Raw genomic sequence first — 18,715 nt, 5'->3', positions numbered from 1 at the left:
GTATATATATATATATATATATATATATATATATATATATATATATATATATATATATATATATATATATATATAGACACATACATACACACACGCATATTATGCAATTGTCTGAATCCTAATAAGACAGAGGTGTATACCTTTGGTCGGTGTGATTTTGCCAAGTAAGACATGTTCCTGGATCAACATCTTTTGTGGATCCTGGATCAACATTACTGTCCAAAAACACAATCCTTACCCCTAAACCTAACCCATAATTTATTCCTAAAATCAGAGGGAAATGATAGCTGGTTAACAAGGGTGTAGAAGCACCTAATCCTGATTGTAAGCCTAAAACTGACATTTCCTGAAAAGTTATCTCTCAATTCTGATTGGTTGACTGGAATGATGTTCCAGGATCAGCAAGGATGTTGATCCAGGAACATGTTGTACTTGGTGAAATCACGCTCACCGTATACCTTCGTGTGCACACTGGCAGGCACCTGGGGGCAGGAGAGAGTTGCACTATCAACAGACTGATCTCACAATTTCTAACCAGATAATGGTATAAAGCAATATAGAATGACATTGCATTAAACATATTTAATTCATACGATTATATCATAAAATATATTAATGTATTAAAATATAATACATATATTATTTAATACAAATAATATTAATTAATTATAAAAAAGTTAAACATACTGCTACCACTTCAGATCAAACCAGAAATAACCTGCAACTTGACTGAGAACAATGAAAAGCAAATATTTAACTCTTTAAAACAAAACAGAGAGCTGTGTAATGTCCTCAGAAGCCACTCCAAGAGATCCAAACTGCTGTCAACGATGTAATCAGAAAAGCAGTTACAGTTTCAGTGTGGGACACAGGTATCATGTTTAGATGGCAAAGCTATTCTCTGCAGAAACAAGAAATACATTTAATGAGCCCAATATAGATGTGCTGAATCACCAATGATTCTTTAGTACTATGAAAACAGAAAAATGCATTCTAGCACTCTTAGTGTTTAAGAACACAATAGAATATTTGATACTACATTTATGCTCTTCAGTCTTTTTGCAAAGAAAACAAAATGCAGTATGGCAACAGCTAAGAAGAGGCTCATATTTACAGCAGGACAGGGTCTTTATATCTGAGAATAAATGTGGGTCTCACTAAAAACATTCTGAGAGGCCAATGGTGAAAATTTCTTACTGCCTCCTCAAATTTTATAATGATGTATTTATAACATATCCTTTACAAAAATGACCTGGATACAATAGAATGGTTGCAAAAGACTGCAAAACATGGCATTACCCACTTGACCCAAATGAAGGAAATTAGAAAAGTGTTTTGTTGTGTTTGTTATGCATAGTCATTAAAGCTAGGCTATGTTTCAACTTACCTGAGAAAGACCAAGGTCATTTGTGTTGGCTGCAAACCTAAATCATTGACCTCATAACCCAATAGCAGTTTTAAAACTAAAGATTATGCCTTTATAACCTTGCGGTTATCTAGTCAACTGGGTTTTTAAACCTACTGTTGATTACCTCACACACTAATCACATGACTCAGGCAGTTATAAAGGCAGATCTAATCTGTGGTTTATTTCGAAGAAACATGTACATGCATGTTTCCAGCGAGAAGGAAAAGCGAAAGGCACCACATGAACACCAGACAACGTTAAATACAAGGATCAGTGTTTATCCAGATTAGTCCCTGCCCCTTCTCCCACACCACCCCGACCCGGAGTCACGCTAGTGACGCTTCACCATTCCCTGCTCCTGCCTCAGCCATATTGAAAGAGCAGTTTCCGAGTTTGGCTGCACGGGAAGGTGGCAGAAGAACTTTCAAGTGACGCGTTTTGAATTTGGAATTAAAATAATATACCCGTTGGGAAACTTACCCGAGATTGTCTACAGCTTCGCGTCTACAGCCGTCGATCGGTTGCTTTGAGGTAGGCGCGCGCGTGCCTGTGTCTAAACTTACCAAGCGCTCGCGAACGGGCTGGTTTCCATTCGCGCCTGTCAGAGCAAGTTTGCATTGCAATCTTTGAACGACTACTTGTTTATCGTGGTTCATTTGATTATTTTTCCACACTAGCGTTAGTGAAAAGTGTGTCAGTCAGGTGAGTTTGAAAGCTGTAGGAAGAAGTCAAGAAACTATTCGTGCTGTGGGACAGTCCAAGCGCCTTGTTAGCTTGTAGCATGCTAACGTGAGGAAAAACTTTGTCAACGACGAAATGTAAAACAAACTTGAACACCGCAACATAGGTTTGCTGTTTAGGTATGTTCCTCTAATTCATAGCCCATTTTAGCCAGCCAGTAGAAAGTTTTTATACAAACACTGTGAAAGTAATTAGTCTTTTAATTGAGTTGTCAGTGTCAAAACACTTGCATTTTATATTATGTATTTATTTTTTGCAACATTGGCATTTTTTATCTGACAGAACATTAGGGCCTGGTTTCACAGACAGGGTTTAGATTTAACCAGGATTAGGTCATAATTCAATAAGGACATTTAAGTATTTTTTTTTATAAATGTGCCTTACAAAAAACATTACTGGTGTCCCTCTTGGGACAAAACAAAGGCATTGATATATTTTAAGATCAATCAGTGGAAGTTTCTTTCAGTTGAAACAGCTCAGATTTACATTTTAGTCTGGGACTAGGTTTAAGCCTTGTCTGTGAAACGGGGGGTAGAAGTTTTACTATTAACTTCGCCTGTGTGACAGCCAGTGCTTGGTGACTCAACGAAACTGCATAGTGAAAACCACCCAACCCTGTTCCTTGCTAAACAGCATGGCCTCAGTCATATAGTGATGGGAAAATTGAGGAGTAACGTTTTTTTCTTTCCTCTAAATAATCGCTTGTCAACGAGAACATTTGCTATTGCTTTATATTTATGGTCGCATAAGTAGTAACCAGTTGTGGTGGCTTGGAAATACTTGGTCGAAATGCTATGGGTAATATTTTGCAGCACGTAACTGCACGATCAGGATAAATTAAATAAATACATGGATCCAAACATATTTTAATAGTAGGGGCAGTTTGAAACTTTTTTTGTAGTTGCTGTTAGTCTGATACTTTTTTTTTTTTGCCTAAACTTTTTTTTGTATGGTTTTCTTTTGACCTCACACTGAGCATTCATTTTAGAGTTATTTTTTTTTTTAGATGAGGTCCTCCGAAATGTTTCATATATCCTATTGTCACACTTTCACTTCTGCATTCATATGCTGTTTGATTCACACCTGCACTTTTAAAAAGGGCGATGAAGTCGGCTGTTTGTATTTGTGAAGATGGATGCTGTCATACATTCATGGATGTATTTAAATGTAAAATACTTTTCTTGTAAGTTTCGCTTTGTCTGTTTGTACCTTTGGACTGTGTGCAAAGTTCTTCAAAGTAGAGACTGATCTCGATCTCTCTCTCTCTTTCTATGTATGTATGTATGTGTATATATAGTCAGTACTAATTAAAAAAATATTTTAACGTTTGAGTGTCTGACACCTGGTATGCAGAAGGAGAACTGATTCTTAAATGTTTATTTCTGCTTTTCAGTGCAGAATAATAATTGGACTGCATAAATAAAAGCATTATGAATATTCTCAGTTAGCTGGATTTGATTGTTGGCGATTTGGCATGATCTTGGATTATTTGGTTCTTCGAAGCTCATCCTGGACTTGCTGTCATCCTGTACTTGCTGCTAAGTTTAAGGCCCAAATCCATTTCTACCCCTTAGCCCTTCCCCTTTCCCCTACCCCTCCGTTTTGCAAGTTCACGTGAAGGGGTTTCATTGCTGATCATGTGTATGTTTTCAGAATGAAGGAAACAGATGTTTTCATGGTGCATTCCTTCATTTAGTCTTATTTCTTACCTTTGGTGCTACTTGTCCAACCAGGCTTTTCAGACGTGAAAAGTAAGTTAATGGTTCAAAATCATGTTTACCAGCCTTGCTTGATACTTCTACTTCTTTACTTGATGCTCTCACTGCATGAGTACAATTGGTCTCACTTTCCTAATAAATGCAAAATAGATTCTTTCAGAACCATAATACATTAATTATGGATAAGTCAAGATTAGCTCTTTAAAGTTTAATTCTGTTAAGCTTTGAGTTGATTTTGTTTATGCATTGCAGTCATTACTCTGCCATTGACCATCATGTTTGCTATGATTTTGTGCAATGATTATTTTCAGCAAAAATCTTAATTGCAAATGCAATATGTCTTCTAACGATGTTGTCAACCATTTATAATGCTCTAAAAATGAATCTTACAAGTAATAATATGATTTTAGTACATCCAAGGATCAGCCTGTGCTTATGCAAGTCTGTTTTGTGCTAACTTAGTCATGTCTGTAATAATGGGTACAGACATATGGCCAAGCAATGTCAGCAAGACAGACAGCAGGGTCAAAGTGTAATGTTGTGCGGTGTAATGACGCAAAAGTGATTTTTGTTTTATGTAGTTATTCACCAAAGATTATTAAAGGAGACATATTATGCCCCTTTTTACAATATGTAGTATAAGTCTCTGGTGTTTCCAGAATGTGTCAGTGAAGTTTCAGCTCAAAATTCTCCACAGATCATTTATTATATCATTTTGAAAATGCCTATTTTAAGAAGAAGTAGAAACACGCTGTTTTTCGTGCCTGGCTCTTTAAATGCAAATGAGCTGCTGCTCTCCGCCCCCTTTTCCAGAATAGAGCTGCGCCATTACAGCTCGGACCTGCTAAAAACATCTGTTTTGGTTCTGATTATCATGTTTATCTTGCTGAAATCATGTGTTTTAAACCATATTAGTTTAAACTTCTGATATACGTTTTCTGAGTGCACACAACTAAAGCACATGGACAGAAAGCGACTGTCACAGCATGTGAGTACTAAACTAAGTTCTCATTCACACACAAGTTTATATTAAAAAGACACAAGTTACAAAAACAGTCAGTAATGTCTGTGAAGGTAAACTGCTGGGAAATAAATCGCTTGTTTATTTTAGATCTGTTTGGCAGCAACAATATACAGTAAATAAATCAATAAATCCACTGTTGTCTCTGAGGCTGGGACTCTAAATAGTGTTCTGTGCTCTTCTGTGCAGCCAAAGGCAGAACAGTTAGCATGTTTTGCTCAAACTTTCGCCATGGCATTACACCAATGTCGCTTGCAAAAATGACAGCACCGTGGGTGGAAACTTACAGATTATGGGGCGGTAATATTATAATGAGATCCCTTTGCCACGTCACCAAGGGAGCAAAATCAGACGCGCTCGTTTTTTCAGACGCTTGCAGAAAAAGGCTTACCAAAACAAAGTTACTAGGTTAATCTTTTTCATGTTTCCTTGGTTGGTAGATGCACCGAGGACCTGATTATAGCACTTAAAACAGTCAGGCAGCCTTATCAGTGGCGCACGAAATGCGACGACGATGAAAGTGTCATTGCATTTTAATGCTTTTGTTAGCCTATCCAGTTGAAGCCACTAGATGTGGCGCTGCTACGTTGTTCATTCAAAATATTGCAGAAAAAGAGAACAATCATTGCGGGGAAGATGTTGTTAACGTCAAAACCGAAACCAAGCCGTTCGCACAGAACGCATATTTATCGCATTTTCTAGAGGGACATCTATCACTGTTGCACTCGCGTCTTGCACAAGAGAGCTGCATGTTTAGAAAGCTATGTAAAATTAATGTAAGTTCAACTTTTAAAAAAACATGTCTCAAGACTTTTACCCATTCCACTGCATCTCAAGGTTTTAAATGAAGAAAGTACTCTTTGTGATTTTCCCGTCCTTTGTATTAAACTATACATGCATGATGCTGTTTTGTTTCTAATTGTTTAAGCAACTTTATTAATTATATAAGGTTTATAAACATTATTGTAAACATTATGCACTTTTTTCAAAGATAGTAGTGTTATTTTATTATGCTTTGTAGAAACGTGCACAATATTTTGCTCGATGCGCCCTCTTGTGTCCTCAGGAGAGAAGCCAAAAGCTTTTTTTCCCCCTAACTGAAATTATGCCTTTTAAATTCTAATATAATCCGAATATTGATATTTAAATAAAAATTTTGAATTTAGTTTTTCAGCCATTTTGACAGCCCTAATTCATATGAGATTTTAATGTTTGCATATCCAAATATCTGACAAGGGCTTGTTTGAATCCCTCCTGTCTTAAAACCTGAGCACAGTTTAAGGTAATTTTTCAAGAGAGGGTTGTCAAATTGAGCATTGCCTATATTCAAGGCTCTACTCATCACAAAGTCAAATACATCATTGGAAGTTGAATCGCTTCTGCGTCACATTTTTAAAAAACAATTCTGGATTGATTGCAAAAAAAATGGAAACATTTTGGTTTGGTGTAAAATCAAATGCAAGACAAAACGGATACAAGTGCTATGCAATGAGCAACACAGGAAAAAAATAGCACAATGGGTGCATTTATTGTCTTTATCTTGTAATTTGCTGTAGATGATTGAAAGAGTGCATATTTTCTTTTTTTGTTTGTGAATTGCCAGGAGCACAGTCCCTTTTTAGTAGTTAAAAATCTAACGTTATGCAGTATTTGTTTTTCTGGTTATTTTTTTATATTGGAATTTTTGGTTGCACAATATATGGGATTTCATATTTTGTATAAATGAACTGCACATTTATATTGGTTCAGGGACTGATACTTAACAGCTGTCAGTATCAACTTCTATTTATCAGCCAATGAAGAATTTGGAATCAAATTGTGACTCCCAAGTCAAAATTGAATTGAATCATGAGGTGCCAAAAAATTTCCACCGCTTGCCATGCCATCAAAACAACCTTAAATAGACACAAGAAGTGTCTGCCGTTTAATCCATAGAACTAGGGATGCACCGATATGAAAATTTTGGCCGATAACCGATAATTCTTTATTTTTGAAAGCCGATAACCGATATGTTGGCTGATAAATCTATATCCAAATTTTTATATACTTTTTGAGAGCCTGATTACAAAAAAGGTCTGAACAGATCCAGAAATTGGCTTATGTCTTCAACGTAACCAAGTACCTGGAAATAGTGATTTTTATGCTCTCTTGAGGTGGTTTTTGACTTGTGCCAAAAAGGATTAATGCGGATAATGGGAGATGGAAACACATTTGCCGAATAAAGTCATCCATGCGCATCAAAAAAAGTCATGTGATTGCGCTTTGGGACAGGATAACTTGACTAAATAACGGACCGATTTTGTTGCACAGCATCTCAAATGTAGTTATGGTCATTCTTAAATGCCCAAGCAAAGACTGTCGTCAAAGTATTTCTGTAGAATTGCCTTCCAGAACTTTCTTACACAACTGCATTCCCTAACAGCAGGCATCCACATTCGAAAGCAATGACCGCATTTATTGTGTTTTGTCTCTTCGCTCTGAGGCGCAAGTAATTTATTATATATGAAAATTATTATACTCAGTGGCTTCTCCTACTTTTCTTAGTAGGGTTGTGTCGATAGATGATAGTCAGAAATATCGACGATGGCAGATGTTTTTGTCGATAGTCAAGATGATATTAGGCTCATTCTCCTATTAATGTATTAAATTACTATTATTATTATTATTATTATTCGGCAGCCTATTATAATTCGGCTATTATTAAATTGCCCCGCTATTTCACTTCAGCACCACACTTCACACACACACACAGACACACGCAAATGAGGATTAAAGTCTCCAAACACAGACGTACATCGTCTGCTGATATAAGGTATTTCATTGCACTTTAACAAGTAATCTTAACGGCCTATATATGTGCAATATTTTAACTGAGCCCCCACTAACTGAGTTTAATGCCGCATGTTAAGCGCGCGCGCGATCCGGAGCACTGTATGACTGATGTATCCTTTTAATTTAACTTTACTTCAAATGTATGAACTTACCTGTTTTAAACACTTTTATATTTAACGTGTTTAATATTTAAAATGTTAAACTGTTGGTCTTTAAAAGAAATCTACTTTTGATTTTCACCGTTGACCGATGCGGCAAACTTGTCACAGGCAGAGCGGTCCTAATAGCAATGTATGACTGTTGTATCCGAATATATATGAACTAGCTGTTTTAAATATTTTTATATTTAACATGTTAGTTTATCTTTGAATATTTTTATATTTACCATGTTAGTTTATCAGTATGTTTGAAAGTATATTATTTAGATTAGTGGTGCTTCCACGCAACAGAGGCTTTACTCTCGCGCGCACACGAGTGGTTTAAAACTAGAGCCCGTTCATATATATATATGAACTAGCCATTTTGAATATTTTTATATTTACCATGTTAGTTTATCAGTATGTTTGAAAGTATATGATTTAGATTAGTGGTGCTTCCACGCAACAGAGGCTTTACTCTCGCGCGCACACGAGTGGTTTAAAACTAGAGCCCGACCGATATATCGTTTAGCCGATATGAGCCTATTGCCGATATATCGGTATCGGCGAATATGCTGTCGATATGATTTTATTTTTTTACAGAACATATAACACAGATTAAATGCTTCTGAATGGTGCAATTACTTAGTTTGTCCAGAACTAGAGCGCGCTCCATTGTTTGCTACTGGTGACCTAGGTCAGTGTAGTGTAGAGATGCGCAGATGAGCTCAAACTTCATCTGAGTCCACTGCTTCAAATTATCCGCCCGCCACCCACCCGCACCTATATTTGATCGTCACATTACAATGATTCGAATTCTTAGTTTTGCACGATGATATGATGAATGGATGTCTCATAACAGCAGATTCAGTGACGTTAGAGACTAGAGCTGATCTGCGCATCACGGCACGTGTCTGCGGCACATTAAAGCCTGTGTTAAGGCCACCGGAGCTGATTATGCTGATCACATCGCGCGGCGCGCATCCAGTGTATGTTGTCTACACTAGATGTTGTCTACACTAGATGCAGTAAATAAAACTGATGCCTCATTCTATTTATGACTTGCTGACACAAAGTTCAAATGATTTTCAACGGTCGCTTTGTCGCGTTCTGTTGCAGCGCAGACACGGTGTCAGCATAGTTTGTCAGTACAGTCAGTAACGTAGCAGATTTAAAAAGTTAGTATCTTTCTGCATGGTGGTGGGTTTGAGTCTGTTGAATGGTGATTTAACGCTACGTTGTCACCTAGTTGGAGAAACTCAATGCTAAGTAAATAAACAACAATGTCCCCATCTTTTACTCTCACAATGAGCTTATCATATTCGTTTGCTACATTAGTAGGGCCCTATGATTTCCGCGATGCAGAAAACATGAACAGAATCGTATATATATATATATATATATATATATATATATATATAGCCTACACTGTGTCTGTGAATATTAAAGTGCAAAAAGACGATTTAAATATGAATGTTCTGCATGTTCATTTGATTACCAGAGAATGCACAACACAGTATTATTATTAATTATTATTATTTATTCATTTGAGATGTTTACATTTGGAAAAGCTGTGCTTCCTGCATAAACCTGCCCCTGTTGGTTTGGCAGTATCTTGCTTGCCCTACACAGTTACCTTGTTTAATTTCTTAATTCAAGTTATATATATTTTGTTCTATTTGTGTTAAAGTTATTTATAATAAGTGGAGTGAAGTTTACTGTCAAGTGCACTGATGTCAGACTCTTTTTGAATAATAAAGTTTGTTACATTGTTAAATATCCTGCCTCCACTATAGGCCTATGTTTGTCACATCATTATAAGTGTTTGATCACCACATTTGAGTTAGGCTATATACTGTATTCTATATACAGTACCAGTCAAAAGTTTGGACACACGGAATGGGAAGCGTGTCCAAACTTTTGACTATACTGTACTATAATATAGCCTACACATAAAGAATAGTTAGTATCTTTCTGCATGGTGGTGGGTTTGAGTCTGTTGAATGGTGATTTAACGCTACGTTGTCACCTAGTTGGAGAAACTCAATGCTAAGTAAATAAACAACAATGTCCCCATCTTTTACTCTCACAATGAGCTTATCATATTCGTTTGCTACATTAGTAGGGCCCTATGATTTCCGCGATGCAGAAAACATGAACAGAATCGTATATATATATATATATATATATATATATATATATATAGCCTACACTGTGTCTGTGAATATTAAAGTGCAAAAAGACGATTTAAATATGAATGTTCTGCATGTTCATTTGATTACCAGAGAATGCACAACACAGTATTATTATTAATTATTATTATTTATTCATTTGAGATGTTTACATTTGGAAAAGCTGTGCTTCCTGCATAAACCTGCCCCTGTTGGTTTGGCAGTATCTTGCTTGCCCTACACAGTTACCTTGTTTAATTTCTTAATTCAAGTTATATATATTTTGTTCTATTTGTGTTAAAGTTATTTATAATAAGTGGAGTGAAGTTTACTGTCAAGTGCACTGATGTCAGACTCTTTTTGAATAATAAAGTTTGTTACATTGTTAAATATCCTGCCTCCACTATAGGCCTATGTTTGTCACATCATTATAAGTGTTTGATCACCACATTTGAGTTAGGCTATATACTGTATTCTATATACAGTACCAGTCAAAAGTTTGGACACACGGAATGGGAAGCGTGTCCAAACTTTTGACTATACTGTACTATAATATAGCCTACACATAAAGAATATCGGCCGATATATCGGTATCGGTCTTTTTTTACTCCCTAATATCGGTATCGGCATCGGCCCCCAAAAAACCCATATCGGTCGGGCTCTATTTAAAACACCAAATAGTTATGTAATAGCTTATGCCCTATGACAAGTACAGAGAGTCTCTCTCTTGCCCCACCCACCCATGCACGATAATATCATGTATCAATGATCTCACGAGCTGACGATATGACAATATGAAAAATGACCATATCGCCCAACACTATTTCTTAGTGATATTTAGTGCCAGTCTATCAGAAATTTTGTTCTCTTTGACTCGTTGGATGGAAGCGGTGCTTATTCACAAATATTTTATGTAGTGGTGCAACAGATCACAAAATTCATGGTTTGGATCATATACTGATTTTGAGTCACGGATCGGATAATTTTTCGGATCAGCAAAAAAAACAACAACTTTTAAGTACTTCTATACCATAGCAAAAACTACTAGCTTAACTAATAAAGTTAGTAATAAAACAAGAACAATTACACAAATTACAAGCATAGATGGAAACAACAAATCACAGTTACAAATATCAGAATTTAGGTGCAGAAATAATAATAATTAAGTTTAACACCATAGTGCTCACCGCACAAGTTAAATACAGATTAATCTTTGTTAGAGCTGTGGTGTTATTTGATTAGCAGACTGAAACGGGTATTTATTGGCTGCTGTCGCTTTAAGACCAAATGGCCTGCCTAATACACTGACACACATCCGGTTTCTTTCTCACCTGTTTACGTTCACTTAAGAAATAACCGACTGCTTTTACTCGAATATTTTCCAAAGCGGGTATTTTAACATAACTTTGTGTGTATGTAAAAAAAGGAATCACGCTGTGTCTGAATCACGCCTCTCACTCTCTGCGTGTGAGAGCGGCAGCGGCTGAGCACACACACAAAAAAAAGCGCGCGAGTTAAAACAGCTTGAATGTGTAAACTGGCAAGACAAAACATGTGCAAATGATACATTTTCACTATGATCGTTAAACTTAACATTTAATCTGCGAATCACATGTGTGCCGAACCGTGGGGCCTGGTCCGTACAGACCACGGATCATCTACGATCCGTTGCACCCCTAATTTTATGTGATATTCCAGTTTTGTACACAAGTTAAATTTGCAACTTTGGATGAGAACCCAGCTACAGTTATCATGAGCATTTAACCTATAGGCTTCCTGCAGAAGGCAAACTGCTTTTAAATACATATTTACCCATAGCTGTAAAGCCCAAGTAAATTATGATCTTATCTCGTCTGTTACCTGTGGGTTATTTATGCACGTTAATGTGACAGGATGTATGGTTAGATTTTGTGTGTGAATGTCTGTATGTTTGAACAGGCCTAATCTAATTTTGTGGGCTGAAAAGTTTGAGTAAGTTAAAGATGGTTCACTTTGAAGAACTTGTTTATGCCTTGAGTTGATGGAGAAACCAAAAGATCTGAATGTAGTTAAGGTTTAACGGTTAAAATATCCCATGGTTTAGGTGAGAATAGTTCTTCTGCTGTACTTCCTTAATCTTGACTTACTGGAAGGCACTGTGTTGCCATCAGTTAACTGCGTTTAATTTGCCCAGAATGGTTTATTGGCTGCATTAAGGCCAGACTTTTACTTTACAAAACTGCTGATTACAGGTACTTTTGACTGGTTTGTTGAGTTATCTTGCTCTGGGACGAATCCAGATTTAGTCATGCAAGTTTACAAGCCACCTACTTTTCTTTTGCAGTGCTGACTTTAATGCTGGTTTCAAAATAAAATAATTAAAATTTGATGACAAAAATGTAGGCCCAACTTAATAAACTTCAGTAGGGTTCAATATGCCGTTCCCTATTACGTCTCCTCAAGGACATAATATGGAATAGCTTCAGTTAGGGCTGCATGAGTAATCAAATAAAACTGAAATTGTGATATGACTTGGTGTGATTAGCAAATCGAAAAGGCTGCAGTTTGATGAAATATGTGCTGCTTGTTTTAGAGTGAAGCGGGGCACTGTGTTCTTAAACATGAGCTGCTTGTAATACTCAGACCCAGAGCATCTTGATTCACAATAAATGCTTCTTCTCACAAACTCCATCTCTGCAAGTGCGTTTGAAAACAATGTCAAAAACATGGGCAGAATCTAGGAGTGTCCCCGACTAAGGATTTTCATAGTCGAATCGAAAATTTCGAATCTTGCCGATATTCGACTGATAGTCGAATCATATGTTTTGGGGGCGGGGCAAAATACATTCCCAAGAGTCAAGTCAGACATTCGACAGTCATAATTACGTTAACACACAGGGAAAATGTGTAACGGACGCCTTGCAGATACAAACGGTAGGGCTGGGCAAAAAATCTAATGCAATTTTCTTGCGAATCTCGTCAGTAAAGCCGCTTCTGGTGATTAGTAGTAAATCTCCAGCACGTGCTTTCAGATGGAGCGGCATTTACTACACGGAGCCGTAGATCACTGACAAGCTACACAATCGCGTTCAAAATCGCAGGCGATTCATTGCCGATTTTGTGTAGCTTGTCAGTGAACTACGGCTCACTGCGGCAACTCAACCAAATGCATCTTATGAGATAAATAATATATACACAATATATATAAACCGGCTGAAATGTTTTGAAATCACTTGCACCCTACCTGATCGAAAAAAATCCAGTCTTTCACTCTGCCTGTGTCAGTTTGAGTCTTGTTAAAGTTTTAAATCCCTGCTGCCAAGATGCTCCTCTGTTGGTCACGGGTTATGGAAAGTGAAACTTAAATCTATAGGGGTGGTTGGATTTATTCATGCACGTTAAAATATTTTTTTCTTTTCAGATTCCTTTTTACAGCATTATTTTAATAGGCTGTATATTATCTTATTGGGTTAAACCAGTAGTTATATGTGAAATCAGACATTTGAGCACCCCCATATAGCCAAAATGGCATGATCATAACACCCCGCGAATATTCGACTGTGAGACTGGTAGTCGAATCAAGCTCCTCCTATCGAAGCATCGAATCTTCGACTATTCGGGGTCACCCCTAGCAGAATCACATTTGTACAGGAATATTGCACAATATTTCATCTATATTTTTGTGCAGCACTGCAGGGCTCTTGTCAAAATAAACTTAATGGTTTTACGTTTGAAGAAATTGACAGCTGTAAATGTTAGTATTGAAATTTTATGATTTATTTTTCTTAAATACTAATTTATTTTACAGAGAAATAATACAATAGTAATAGCTCTATATTTTTATTTAGTAATAATAATAATCATCATAATAAAAATAGTAAATTTATAGTTATATTGATATGTAAGCAACGAAATGTTGTGCTGAATTGTGCAACTATAGAAACAAGCACAGCAAACTGGAGTTTTTTAAATCACATTTTAAATTGCAATTGTAATTTTTATCAGAGAAATCACAATTCGATTTTATCCCCAAAGTGTGCAGCACTAACTTCAGTGCTCTTTAGAATGCTGTCGTACAAGTGCAGTGGAATAGTACGCCATTTTGTAAGAAGAAATTCTCTTTCTTTCTTTAAGAGGATAGGCAGTCTTTATCATCAGCATTACAGAACGTGTACTACACATGTATGTTAAAGTATAGCTGTATGAATTCATTCTCCATTCCTCTCCTACATTTTTTATTTAAAGTATGTCTTTCTTGAATATGAGAATATCATTACTGGGTAGTATTTACAGCATACAATGTATAATCTGGTCTTGTGAACTGCCCTTTATATATGATCATTAAATCGTTTGACTTGATGACTCCCATGAGATGGCTGTCTATACAATAACAAATTCATTTCTAACAGCTGACAGCAGACACTGGGTTGAAGGCATTCTTTGGTTTTTCCAAATGCAAACACATCCTTATTTTGGCAGTAAGGTTGTTTTGAAAATAATACTTAAAGGACCATTTTACTGCTTTACATTTCTCAAGGTGTCAGGTTTTGTGCTTCTTGTAGTGGATTTTCTTTTTATGTGCATTGGACTTGGAGACATATGGTTTCCAAATAGAGGCCCTGCCATAAATTCCAGATTAATGAAGCACATAATATGCCGTTTTGTTGAAACTTGGTTCACCAGGTGTGATGCAATAAAGCATTACATAATTTCAATCACTTGGTTTCTGTTTGCTGTGCTTGATTGCTCCACTCACAGTGAAATGTCACGGGTTGCAAAATCTGCTTTGCATATTTTTAAATTTAAACATCAGAAATGTTGTAATTGGCATGTTGCATCATGCAGAATTTTTACTTTCAGTGTGGACAGTTTGGAAAGATCAGAGGTGAACTGTGATTTGTATAAACACTTTCCTCATGTAACTTTAGTATGGCCGATATCTATATATCGGCCAAATTTTGCTATAAGTTTGATTGCATCATATAATAATTGCTGTTAATAGTGTTCATCGTCTGTTTTATTACGTCTTTAATTGATTTTTCCGTACATTTCTGCTAGGGCTAGGTGATATAGCTAAAAAATGTATCAACGATGACGCTCCCTAATGCACTCCCAACTTTTGATTGTACTATTTTTGCATTCAAATGCAAATGTTAAATTCGACTGATATTCTTACTTATATTTTTATTCACTATCTCCTCATCACAGGCAGGCACAGCACTCATGTTTGTGTTTGTGTGTGCTGTCTGCGTCACTCATAGCACGTGCCTATATCGTGCACTATATCGAACATTTTTTTATATCGTTACCGAAGATAAATATCGATACCGTTTTATCGCCCAGGCCTAATTTCTACCATATGTACATTAACGGACAGTCACCACTGATAAGCTACTACTAAATAGGGCTGGGCAAAAAAAATATGATTTTTCGATTAATCGTTTTTTAAAATGACATCGATTCGATATCGATTCTCAAAACCGTGAATCGATCTTTTCCGGGATTTATTTCAGCACACATTTAAAATCAAATCTGATTAACGTGACTCTTATCATTAGTCTTCTCCACTAGATGTCACCCTTATGTACCTTGTGCGATGTTACAAGAGAGAGCCTGTCATTCATTCAGGGCTAATCATGGCTATACGCGTGATTCGCAATGCTCAGGTGAAATGCTATAGTAATACTATAAATCTGCGGAAGCATTTGATATCACGCATAAGGCACCATGATTTCCGCAATGAATGAATGGCGGATGGCGCGGCGCACTGTTTTGTTTACACATACTAAAGTGCGGATGATGCTTGCGGTGTTTTCAGCTTCTGCCATCTCACTATATGATATGAACACGAATGTCATCTCCAACTGCTCTGAGAGTCCCTTCATTAGCATTTTACCGTTTCATTTGAGAAAACTACCGTCATACACAGCAGCTGCAAGTTCTTCACGGCAACCCATCAAAATAAAAGTTTAGTTTAACGTTAAGAAACTGTCAGAATATATTACTATTTAGCAGTCTTAAGAATCAATGCTACTACTACTAATAAATATTAATAAATCTTTATTTTTAAAGGAATCACATCTGTTTTCTTTTTAATTTTAACAGTAAACCTCTGTTGTGCAGCACTTTGTTTGCCTAAAAATAAAAGGGTTTAATTTTTATTTGATTAGGATAAATTAAATTAATGTTTTATGTCTTCATCTGATTACCAGAACAATTAAGAAAATGTTATAGGGCCCTATTATTGTTTAAAAAAAGTATAGGTTTATTATTATTATTATTATTATTATTAATTCACCATTTGTAAACTGATGTTTACTGTTCATTTTTTAGAAATATCAATAGCATTTGTATTAAAACTATATTCACTGAATGTAATCAAAAAATCGAGAATCGAATCGAGAGCTTGCGAATCGAAATCGAATCGAATCGAGACATCTGAATCGATACCCAGCCCTTCTACTAAATATTGTAGAAACTTAATTTTCTGTAAAGTTGCTTTGCAACGATTTGTATCGTGACAAGCGCTATACAAATGAACTTGAATTGAATATATTTATTATGCTAGGCTAGGTATTAGACTGTTTTCCAGGATAATTTCATCACTGATAGTATGCTCCAGAAGTGCTTGGATAAACATGGAAACTAAGCTTTTCATTAATTAGCTAATTGGTGTAATCTGAGCCTTCACTTGTCTTCTCAGCTCTGAGCTGTTAGTCTTTATTCTTCTTTCACGGCTTCTCCCATCTCTTTCCCACCTTATGTCACCTTCCTGACACATTTTGAGAAGGCTTGGGACTGAGGTCATACCAAGCTCCATCACTCTTATAATACTTTGAGCTCATGTGTCATTTAATCCACAACACTCTGTTGTGACTTGCCACAAGCTGAGAGTACTGCCTTATGCTACTAGGGCTGGGTATCGTTAAAAATGTTTCGATATCGATACTGATACCTTGACTTCGATACTTGTTCCTGAACGATACCATTTTCAATACCAATTTTATGAAATTCTCTTTGACGAGATTACATTACCCATTACCTCAAACTTTGGTTTTTATTTTTTTTCAGCTTGTTGATGTTTTTTCAGACTTAAACACTCCTGAGCCACTGCACAAAAGAACAAAATGTAACCAACACAATAAATCAGAGCAAATAGTTTTAGTAAAGTTCAAATAGTTTTCACATCTTTTTTAGGCTGCGTTTACATTAGTGCGTTTTCATTTTAAATCACAGACAGACAGAATCATCATTTCTATTTGTTTTCCACTGATTTACTGATGAGCACTAGCTGCTTCCAGCGCTGTCTGCCTGTGTTTTCTTTCGCGATCACTGTTCTGACTCATCTGTCAATCATATTACGTGTTCATAACCCACCCTGTTTCTTCCGATCATGAACGTTTATTTCACTTCTGCGTTTATTTCTTTATATAACAAACCCAGAAAAACATTTTCACGGATGAAACATGAAGCTAATAAACACACGATTACGACAGTATATTATTTGTATGTGATTTTCATGAGATTCTGCCGGTTTTCATAACACTACGGGGTGTTTACATGAGAAATGCTAAGCAGGTGTAGTGATTACTTGAAATAAAAGGCTACAAATAGCATATTTCAGCAACATTATTTGTCCAAAACGCAAATTCAATCTCAATCTGAAGTGGTTGCACTTGGTGGTTTAAATTGAGTTTTGAGTAAAAGTGTAAAATATGAGTATTTATAAGAGTAAAATCATATAAATTGACTGTTGTAGCATGAAGGATGAACATCGTTTACATTTTAAAATGCCGGTTTAAACTAAAATGCACTAGCGTAAATGTAGCCTTACATCTATGGGGGTTTGGACACTTACACTCTACAGCCTCACGTGTGAGCCATGTCTCTGGGCGTAACCGGCATAAACTAGTGTTTTTCCTTGATGCCTCACCACCGCCAATCACCAGCACTTGATTTAGGTACATCAAGCACGCTGCATGCTTATTGGCTCACTGACGTTGACGAGATTAACCACTTGGGTATCAAAACAACAAGATATTTTTCGATACTCGATGGTATCAAGGCAATTCGGATGGTGCATAAAAAGTATTGAACTTGATACCCAGCCCTACACTCCACTCACAATCACATAAATCTGCATCAGAGAAAGCAGTTAATTCCTATTAGTGACCATTTGTGTGTTGTTTCTGCTGTTGATTGACATGTCTGACAGCTCCTGCTTTCCTCTGGCAGATGGACTATCAGGTTACTTGGCTTCTGGAGGGCCAGGTGCTGGCTGTTAGACCTGCAATGTGTTAGTGTTTTGCAGAGAAAGAGAGGTCTGGTCTGCACCTGCTGCTCCTCTCCCACCTGCAGCTGTCTCTGATCTTCCAAGTGTCTGAAAGCGCTTTTCTGTGTAGCAGCTGATGTACTGCAAAGCAACTGTAAATGAGGGGGAAAACATGACACCCATGTTTGTTACGATTATAACTGTTTGCTGTTTTTATTTTTTTTATTTTATACAAGACATGACCCAAGGAAACTTAACAAAAGGACACATTATATTGATCAAAAGAGACATTTAGAATATCAATATTTCTATTTCAAGTAAATGCTGTTCTTTTGAACTTGTCATCAACTATTCATCAAAGAAGCCTGAAGATGAAAAATAAATAAATCTAAGAAAAAAATGCATCACTGTTTCCACAGAAATATCAAGCAGCACA

The 18,715-nt window shown here is 36.4% G+C and overlaps 1 protein-coding gene across 1 annotated transcript in view; it reads left to right on the top strand.

Annotated features, from left to right (window-relative positions):
* The first annotated feature begins 1,247 nt into the window (after positions 1 to 1,247).
* LOC107591926 (pleckstrin homology domain-containing family F member 2-like) overlaps positions 1,248 to 18,715 on the top strand; it is a 35,335-nt gene continuing 17,867 nt past the window's right edge. Inside the window, exon 1 of the mRNA XM_016281217.1 lies at positions 1,248 to 1,939. The gene's annotated coding sequence lies outside the window, so the exon portion shown is untranslated. The remainder of the gene's footprint in view (positions 1,940 to 18,715) is intronic.

This window comes from Sinocyclocheilus grahami, unplaced genomic scaffold (assembly GCF_001515645.1).
Source record: "Sinocyclocheilus grahami isolate Dianchi unplaced genomic scaffold, SAMN03320097.WGS_v1.1 scaffold9.1, whole genome shotgun sequence".
NCBI lineage: Eukaryota > Metazoa > Chordata > Actinopteri > Cypriniformes > Cyprinidae > Sinocyclocheilus > Sinocyclocheilus grahami.
Note: the sequence above shows the minus strand (reverse complement) of the source record. Positions and strands in the feature narration are given on the sequence as shown.